Raw genomic sequence first — 9,723 nt, forward strand, 5'->3', positions numbered from 1 at the left:
TCAGATACGGAATCTGTTTCTTTGCCTATGATGAATCGGTGGGCACAGATTTTTACGGGGAGGGTTCAGCGAACCATTTACGTGTACAAATCTGTTGTGCATGAGCTTTGGTTCGCTGACTACATCCCTGTAGACATATAATCGTGTCCACTCTAGCGAGGCTGCCTCTGTTTTTCCTAACTTTGATATCATGCACGTTAGTCATCGTTGCAACTCATTCACTAATAGTTCCCGTTTGATATGGATCGGCTGTGCGGCGGCGACGTCGGCGGCGACGACGAGCACCATGACATCAAGACTCGCCGAGTCTCTGCGGAGGCTGCAGGTCGGCCAGTACGTTTCCTACTTCGCCAAGGGTGTCTATAGGTGCCCCTTCTGCACTAGGAGGCTCGGCGGCACTGACTTCAGCTGCCTCCTCACGCATGCCGAGAACATCGGCAACACCAACCCCAAGGTCGGCGCGTCGGTGAACCCCCACTCCTTCCGCGCCAAGCACATGGCGCTCGACATGCACCTCCGCAGCATCCAGCGGGTGGAGATCTCCGCCGGGCTCATGCCTCCACTCAAGCCCAAGGCTCCCAAGGGGAGCAACAAGTGGAGGCAGAGGCAGATGGGGTAGGCGGAGTCCTGGACGTGTGCTGCTGCTGCCTCCTCCATTTTGTTGTTGGGATCCCTTTGTAGTTAGCTAGGGATCCCTCGTTGTTATGTTGTTAGTATGATGGTGCTTGTGAAGAACCTCGAACCCTACTATGTTTGGCTGCTGAATGCAGCTTATTATCTAGGGAGGGATCCCTATTATCTATCCCTATTCTACTATATGACCTTGTGAATTCATCGTACATTCCCTGTAGATTTGCTTCTAGATTTAACTACATACATATGGACCAGATGGAGTACTAGATTGGGCTCCCTACTAGATTTGCTGCCATATTGGGCAAACAACGAGGGCCAAAAGGCACAAATAATAATTGAAGAAATACAGAAATGCAAGCTTCTCTAGATTTGATACTAATTAGGTGAAAAAAGGCAGAGAGAAGGAGGCGGAAAAGGTACTCTTAAAAGGGAAAATGCCAATTTGGGCCGAGAGAGACAAAACCCAGCTCCTGCTCACGTGCAACCAAACGCTATCTCGTCCTATCCCACGCGGTCCCTTTCTACCAGCCCCACGCGACGCGGGCCCACACGACGCGGCCCCACACGTCAGCACGGAACAGTCAACTAAACGGGAATCCTGCCGTCTGAGCTGATTCTGCGCGTTTCAAACAAGGACTTGGGGAAAACTGAGGAAAAACTAAGGAGCTGGGGAAAACTGAGCACAACTAAGGACCTGAGGGCACGAAACTAGAAATCCCTATTCCATATTCATCGAATCCCAACAAACACAACATGTAGCATTACAAATAGATGATCTTGATCATGATAGGCAGCTCACAAGATCTAAACATGATGGCATAATAGGAGAAGACAACCATCTAGCTACTGCTATGGACCCATAGTCCAAGGATGAACTACTCACGCATCAGTCCGGAGGCGGGCATGGTGATGTAGAGCCCTCCGGTGATGATTCCCCTCTCCGGCAGGGTGCCAGAAGAGATCTTCTGAACCCCCAGAGATAGGGTTGATGGCGGCGGCGTCTCTGGAACTGTTCTGGTATTTTGGCTCTCGGTGCTAGGGTTTTCGGAGACTAAGGAATAAATAGGCGAAGGGGCAGCGTCGGGGGAGCCAGGGGGCTCCCTCACCACACATCGGTGCGGCAGTGGGGCCCCCCGCGCCGCCTATGGTGTGGGCCCCCTGCTGGTCTTCCTCGACTCTTCTTCGGTCTTCTGGAACACTCCGTGGAAAATAGGGCCGTGGGCTTTTGTTTCGTCCAATTCCGAGAATATTTGTAAACCAACTTTTCTGAAATCAAAAACAGCGAGAAAACGAGAGCTGGCACTGTGGCATCTTGTTAATAGGTTAGTCCCAGAAAATGCATAAAAACATCATAAAGTGTGAATAAAACATGTAGGTATTGTCATAAAACTAGCATGGAACATAAGAAATTATAGATACGTTGGAGACGTATCAAGCATCCCCAAGCTTAGTTCCTACTCGCCCTCGAGTAGGTAAACGATAAAAAGAATAATTTCCGAAGTGACATGCTACCAACATAATCTTGATCAATACTATTGTAAAGCATATGAGATGAATGAAGTGACTCAAAGCAATGGTCTATAGTTTGCTAACAAAAAGATAATGACTAAACAACTGAATCATATAGCAAAAACTTTTCATGAACAGTACTTTCAAGACAAGCATAAAAAAGTCTTGCATAAGAGTTAACTCATAAATTAATAGATTCTTAATAAAAGGTTTTGAAGCAACACAAAGGAAGATTTAAGTTTCAGCAATTGCCTTCAACTTTCAACATGTATATCTCATGGATAATTGTCAACACAAAGTAATATGATGAGTGCAATAAGCAAGCATGTAAGAATCAATGCACACGGTTGACACAAGTGTTTGCTTCTAAGATAGAAAGAAGTAGGTAAATTGACTCAACATAAAGTAAAAGAAAGGTCCTTCGCGAGAGGAAGCGAGGATTAAATCATGTGCTAGAGCTTTTCAAGTTTTGAAATCATAAAGAGAGCATAAAAATAAAGTTTTGAGAGGTGTTTGTTGTTGTCAACGAATGGTAGTGGGCACTCTAACCCCGTTGTCAAACAAACTTTCAAAGAGCGGCTCCCATGAAGGACGTTATCTCTACCAGCAAGGTAGATCATCCCTCTTCTCTTTTGTTTACTGATACGTCTCCGACGTATCGATAATTTCTTATGTTCCATGCCATATTATTGATGATACCTACATGTTTTATGCACACTTTATGTCATATTCGTGCATTTTCTGGAACTAACCTATTAACAAGATGCCGAAGTGCCAGTTCCTGTTTTCTGCTGTTTTTGGATTCAGAAATCCTAGTAACGAAATATTCTCGGAATTGGACGAAACGAAGACCCAGGTTCCTATTTTCACCGGAAGCATCCGGAACACCGGGAAGGACCGGAGGGGGGCATCGGGCCCCCGGACCATAGGCCGGCGCGGACCGGGCCACGGCCGCGCCGCCATATGGTGTGGCCACCCCTTCGACCCTCTGCGCCGCCTCTTCGCCTATATAAAGCCTCCGTCGCGAAAACCCCGACACGAAAAACCACGACGGAAAACCTTCCGGAGCCGCCGCCATCGCGAAGCCAAGATGCGGGGGACGGGAGTCTCCGTTCCGGCACCCTGCCGGAGCGGGGAAGTGCCCCGGAAGGCTTCTCCATCGACACCGCTGCCATCTCCACCGCCATCTTCATCACCGCTGCTGCTCCCATGAGGAGGGAGTAGTTCTCCATCGAGGCTCGGGGCTGTACCGGTAGCTATGTGGTTCATCTCTCTCCTATGTGCTTCAATACAATAATCTCATGAGCTGCCTTACATGATTGAGATTCATATGATGATGCTTGTAATCTAGATGTCATTATGCTAGTCAAGTGAGTTTTACTTATGTGATCTCCGGAGACTCCTTGTCCCACGTGTGTAAAGGTGACGAGTGTGTGCACCGTGTGGGTCTCTTAGGCTATATTTCACAGAATACTTATTCACTTGTTGAATGGCATAGTGAGGTGCTTATTTATATCTCTTTATGATTGCAATGTGTTTGTATCACAATTTATCTATGTGCTACTCTAGCAATGTTATTAAAGTAGTTTTATTCCTCCTGCACGTGTGCAAAGGTGACAGATGTGTGCACCGTGTTAGTACTTGGTTTATGCTATGATCATGATCTCTTGTAGATTGCGAAGTTAACTATTGCTATGATAATATTGATGTGATCTATTCCTCCTACATATGCATGAAGGTGACGAGTGTGCATGCTATGCTAGTACTTGGTTTAGTCTTTTGATCTATCTTACACTAAAGGTTACTAAAATATGAGCATTATTGTGGAGCTTGTTAACTCCGGCATTGAGGGTTCGTGTAATCCTACGCAATGTGTTCATCATCCAACAAGAGTGTAGAGTATGCATTTATCTATTCTGTTATGTGATCAATGTTGAGAGTGTCCACTAGTGAAAGTGTAATCCCTAGGCCTTGTTCCTAAATACTGCTATCGCTGCTTGTTTACTGGTTTCTTGCGTTACTACTGCTTGTTTACTTGTCTCGGGCAAAGCACTCGTTCAGGTGCCGTTGCTACTACTTATTCATACCACCTGTATTTCACTATCTCTTCGCCGAACTAGTGCACCTATTAGGTGTGTTGGGGACACAAGAGACTTCTTGCTTTGTGGTTGCAGGGTTGCATGAGAGGGATATCTTTGACCTCTTCCTCCCTGAGATCGATAAACCTTGGGTAATCCACTTAAGGGAAACTTGCTGCTTGTTCTACAAACCTCTGCTCTTGGAGGCCCAACACTGTCTACAAGAATAGAAGCTCCCGTAGACATCAAGCACTTTTCTGGCGCCGTTGCCGGGGAGGAAAGGTAAAAGGCACTCATACTACGGTCTCAGGTAAAGTACTTTTCGGTTACCGTTGTGTGTGTGCTCGAAGCTATTTCCTTTAGATCCTGCAATTGCATCTTTTTGTTTCTTGTTTACACTAGTTTAGCATAATGGACAACAATGAGCTTCTTATTCTATTTCCTGATTTAAGACATGGATGGTTTGATGTGAAAATTAAAAAACCCATGGAACATATTAGCATGAACACTTTGAATACCATTGTTGCTAATAATATAGAAAGTTCTAAGCTTGGGGAAGCTGGTTTTCATGATCTTTTTAGTCCCCCAAGCATTGAGGAGAAAATTTTCTTTGATGATACTTTGCCTCCTATTTATGATGATAATGATAGTGGTCTTTTGGTACAACCTACTATGGAGAGTAAATTTTGTTGTGATTATACTATGCCTCCTACACTTGATGAGAATAATAATGATAGCTACTTTGTTGAATTTGCTCCCACTACAACTAATAAAATTGATTATGCTTATGTGGAGAGTAATAATTTTATGCATGAGACTCATGATAAGAATGCTTTATGTGATAGTTATATTGTTGAGTTTGCTCATGTTGCTACTGAAAGTTATTATGAGAGAGGAAAATATGGTTGTAGAAATTTTCATGTTACTAAAACACCTCTCTATGTGCTGAAATTTTTGAAGCTACACTTGTTTTATCTTCCTATGCTTGTTACTTTGCTCTTCATGAACTTGTTTATTTACAAGATTCCTATGCATAGGAAGCATGTTAGACTTAAATTTGTTTTGAATTTGCTTCTTGATGCTCTCTTTTGCTTCATACTCTATTTTTCATGATTGCATCATTAAAACTGCTGAGCCCATCTTAACGGCTATAAAGAAAGAACTTCTTGGGAGATAACCCATGTGTTATTTTGCTACAGTATTTTTGTTTTATATTTGTGTCTTGGAAGTTGTTTACTACTGTAGCAACCTCTCCTTATCTTAGTTTTATGTTTTGTTGTGCCAAGTAAAGTCTTTGATAGTAAAGTAAGTACTAGATTTGGATTACTTGCGCAGTTCCGGATTTCTTTCTTGTCACGAATCTGGGTCTACCTCCCTGTAGGTAGCTCAGAAAATTAAGCCAATTTACGTGCATGATCCTCAGATATGTACTCAACTTTCATTCAATTTGGGCATTTTCATTTGAGCAAGTCTGGTGCCCTTTTAAAATTCGTCTTTACGGACTGTTCTGTTTTGACAGATTCTGCCTTTTATTTCGCATTGCTTCTTTCGCTGTGTTGGGTGGATTTCTTTGTTCCATTACCTTCCAGTAGCTTTGAGCAATGTCCAGAAGTGTTAAGAATGATTGTGTCACCTCTGAACATGTGAGTTTTTGATTGTCCACTAACCCTCTAATGAGTTGTTTCGAGTTTGGTGTGGAGGAAGTTTTCAAGGGTCAAGAGAGGAGGATGATATACTATGATCAAGAAGAGTGAAAGCTCTAAGCTTGGGGATGCCCCGGTGGTTCACCCCTGCATATTTTAAGAAGACTCAAGCGTCTAAGCTTGGGGATGCCCAAGGCATCCCCTTCTTCATCGACAAATTATCGAGTTCCTTCTCTTGAAACTATATTTTTATTCGGCCACATCTTATGTACTTTACTTGGAGCGTCTGTGTGCTTTTATTTTTGTTTTGTTATTTTCATTCTCTGAATAAATACATGCTTGTGTGGGAGAGAGCCACGCTCCGCTGGTTCATATGAACACATGTGTTCTTCGCTTTATCTTTTAGTGTTCATGGCGAAGGTTAAAACTGCTTCGTTCATTTTTATATGGTTGGATACGGAAAATGCTACATGTAGTAATTGGTATGATGTCTTGGATAATGTGATACTTGGCAATTGTTGTGCTCATGTTTAAGCTCTTGCATCATATACTTTGTACCTATTAATGAAGAAATACATAGAGCATGCTAAAATTTGGTTTGCATAATTGGTCTCTCTAAAGTCCAGATAATTTCTAGTATTGAGTTTGAATAACAAGGAAGACGGTGTAGAGTCTTATAATGTTTACAATATGTCTTTTATGTGAGTTTTGCTGCACCGGTTCATCCTTGTGTTTGTTTCAAATAACCTTGCTAGCCTAAACCTTGTATCGAGAGGGAATACTTCTCATGCATCCAAAATCCTTGAGCCAATAACTATGCCATTTGTGTCCACCATACCTACCTACTACATGGTATTTCTCCGCCATTCCAAAGTAAATTGCTTGAGTGCTACCTTTAAATAATTCAAAATTTATCACCTCTTATTTGTGTCAATGTTTTATAGCTCATGAGGAAGTATGTGGTGTTTATCTTTCGATCTTGTCATTTACTTCGACGGACTTTCACAATGGACTAGTGGCACATCCGCTTATCCAATAATTTTGCAAAAAGAGCTGGCAACGGGGTTCCCAGCCCCGATTAATTAACTTGCATTAATAATTCTCTTCACATGTTTTGCTCGATTCATCGATAAGCAACTTAATTTTGCAAATAGACACTCCTTCATGGTATGTGATTGTTGGAAGGCACCCGAGGATTCGGTTAGCCATGGCTTGTGTAAGCAAAAGGTTGGGAGGAGTGTCATCCATAAATAAAGAAAAACTAAACTAAAGTACATGTGTAAACAAAAGAGAAGAGGGATGATCTACCTTGCTGGTAGAGATAACGTCCTTCATGGGAGCCGCTCTTGAAAGTCTGGTTGATGAGGTAGTTAGAGTGCCCACTACCATTCGTTGACAACAACAAACACCTCTCAAAACTTTACTTTTATGCTCTCTTTATGTTTTCAAAAACCAAAGCTCTAGCACAAATATAGCAATCGATGCTTTTCCTCTTTGAAGGACCTTTCTTTTACTTTTTATGTTGAGTCGGTTCACCTATCTCTCTCCACCTCAAGAAGCAAACACTTGTGTGAAGCTGTGCATTGATTCCTACATACTTGCATATTGCACTTGTTATATTACTCTATGTTGACAAACTATCATTGAGATATACATGTTACAAGTTGAAAGCAATTGCTGAAACTTTATCTTCCATTGTGTTGCTTCAATGTCTTTACTTTAAATTATTGCTTTATGAGTTAACTCTTATGCAAGACTTATTGATGCCTGTCTTGAAAGTGCTATTCATGAAAAGTCATTGCTTTATGATTCGAGTTGTTTACTCATGTCATTACCATTGTTTTGATCGCTGCATTCATTACATATGTTTACAATATGATCAAGGTTATGATGGCATGTCACTTCAGAAATTATCTTTGTTATCGTTTTACCTGCTCGGACGAGCAGAACTAAGCTTGGGGATGCTTGATACGTCTCCGACGTATCGATAATTTCTTATGTTCCATGCCATATTATTAATGATACCTACATGTTTTATGCACACTTTATGTCATATTCGTGCATTTTCTGGAACTAACCTATTAACAAGATGCCGAAGTGCCAGTTCTCGTTTTCTGCTGTTTTTGGTTTCGAAATCCTAGTAACGAAATATTCTCGGAATTGGACGAAACGAAGACCCGGGTTCCTATTTTCACCGGAAGCATCCAGAACACCCGGGAAGGACCGGAGGGGGGCACCGGGCCCCCGGACCATAGGCCGGCGCGGCCCGGGCCCCGGCCGCGCCGCCATATGGTGTGGCCACCCCTTCGACCCTCCTGCGCCGCCTCTTCGCCTATATAAAGCCTCCGTCGCGAAAACCCCGACACGAAAAACCACGATACGGAAAACCTTCCGGAGCCGCCGCCATCGCGAAGCCAAGATCCGGGGGACAGGAGTCTCCGTTCCGGCACCCTGCCGGAGCGGGGAAGTGCCCCGGAAGGCTTCTCCATCGACACCGCTGCCATCTCCACCGCCATCTTCATCACCGCTGCTGCTCCCATGAGGAGGGAGTAGTTCTCCATCGAGGCTCGGGGCTGTACCGGTAGCTATGTGGTTCATCTCTCTCCTATGTGCTTCAATACAATAATCTCATGAGCTGCCTTACATGATTGAGATTCATATGATGATGCTTGTAATCTAGATGTCATTATGCTAGTCAAGTGAGTTTTACTTATGTGATCTCCGGAGACTCCTTGTCCCACGTGTGTAAAGGTGACGAGTGTGTGCACCGTGTGGGTCTCTTAGGCTATATTTCACAGAATACTTATTCACTGTTGAATGGCATAGTGAGGTGCTTATTTATATCTCTTTATGATTGCAATGTGTTTGTATCACAATTTATCTATGTGCTACTCTAGCAATGTTATTAAAGTAGTTTTATTCCTCCTGCACGTGTGCAAAGGTGACAGTGTGTGCACCGTGTTAGTACTTGGTTTATGCTATGATCATGATCTCTTGTAGATTGCGAAGTTAACTATTGCTATGATAATATTGATGTGATCTATTCCTCCTACATATGCATGAAGGTGATAGTGTGCATGCTATGCTAGTACTTGGTTTAGTCTTTTGATCTATCTTACACTAAAGGTTACTAAAATATGAGCATTATTGTGGAGCTTGTTAACTCCGGCATTGAGGGTTCGTGTAATCCTACGCAATGTGCTCATCATCCAACAAGAGTGTAGAGTATGCATTTATCTATTCTGTTATGTGATCAATGTTGAGAGTGTCCACTAGTGAAAGTGTAATCCCTAGGCCTTGTTCCTAAATATCGCTATCGCTGCTTGTTTACTATTTTACTTGCGTTACTACTGCTGCGTTACTACCGCTTGTTTACTGTCTCGGGCAAAGCACCGTTCGGTGCCGTTGCTACTACTTATTCATACCACCTGTATTTCACTATCTCTTCGCCGAACTAGTGCACCTATTAGGTGTGTTGGGGACACAAGAGACTTCTTGCTTTGTGGTTGCAGGGTTGCATGAGAGGGATATCTTTGACCTCTTCCTCCCTGAGATCGATAAACCTTGGGTAATCCACTTAAGGGAAACTTGCTGCTGTTCTACAAACCTCTGCTCTTGGAGGCCCAACACTGTCTACAAGAATAGAAGCTCCCGTAGACATCATTTACATATGTATTTTAGTTTTATTTATAGATGACACTCCTCCCAACCTTTTGCTTTCACAAGCCATGGCTAACCGAATCCTCGGGTGCCTTCCAACATTTCACATACCATGGAGGAGTGTCTATTGCAAAATTAAGTTGCTTACTCGATGAATCATGGCAAAACATGTGAAGAGAATTATTAATGAAAGTTAATTA

Source organism: Lolium rigidum, chromosome 5 (genome assembly GCF_022539505.1).
Source record: "Lolium rigidum isolate FL_2022 chromosome 5, APGP_CSIRO_Lrig_0.1, whole genome shotgun sequence".
NCBI lineage: Eukaryota > Viridiplantae > Streptophyta > Magnoliopsida > Poales > Poaceae > Lolium > Lolium rigidum.